Source organism: Epinephelus moara, chromosome 1, assembly GCF_006386435.1.
Source record: "Epinephelus moara isolate mb chromosome 1, YSFRI_EMoa_1.0, whole genome shotgun sequence".
Classification (NCBI taxonomy): domain Eukaryota; kingdom Metazoa; phylum Chordata; class Actinopteri; order Perciformes; family Serranidae; genus Epinephelus; species Epinephelus moara.
In genome coordinates this window covers 4042109-4042398 of record NC_065506.1, presented here as the reverse complement: position 1 = coordinate 4042398, position 290 = coordinate 4042109, and positions in this window count along the sequence as shown.

Here is a 290-nt window from a genome sequence, read left to right as displayed (position 1 = left end):
AGCAATGCCATCTAGAGAAACTATGTCATCAGATAAAGAGTCTCTGAGTTGTTTGGGGCCAAGAACAATAACTTCAGTTTTGTCTGAATTTATCATCAGGAAATTGGTGCTCATCCAGGTTTTTATGTCTTTAAGGCATTTTTGAAGTTTAGTTAATTGATCAGTTTCTTCTGGCTTTATCGATAAATACAATTGTGTATCATCGGCATAACAATGGAAATTTACAGAGTGATTTCTAATGATGTTACCTAAGGGAGGCATATATAGAGTAAATAGGATTGGTCCGAGCA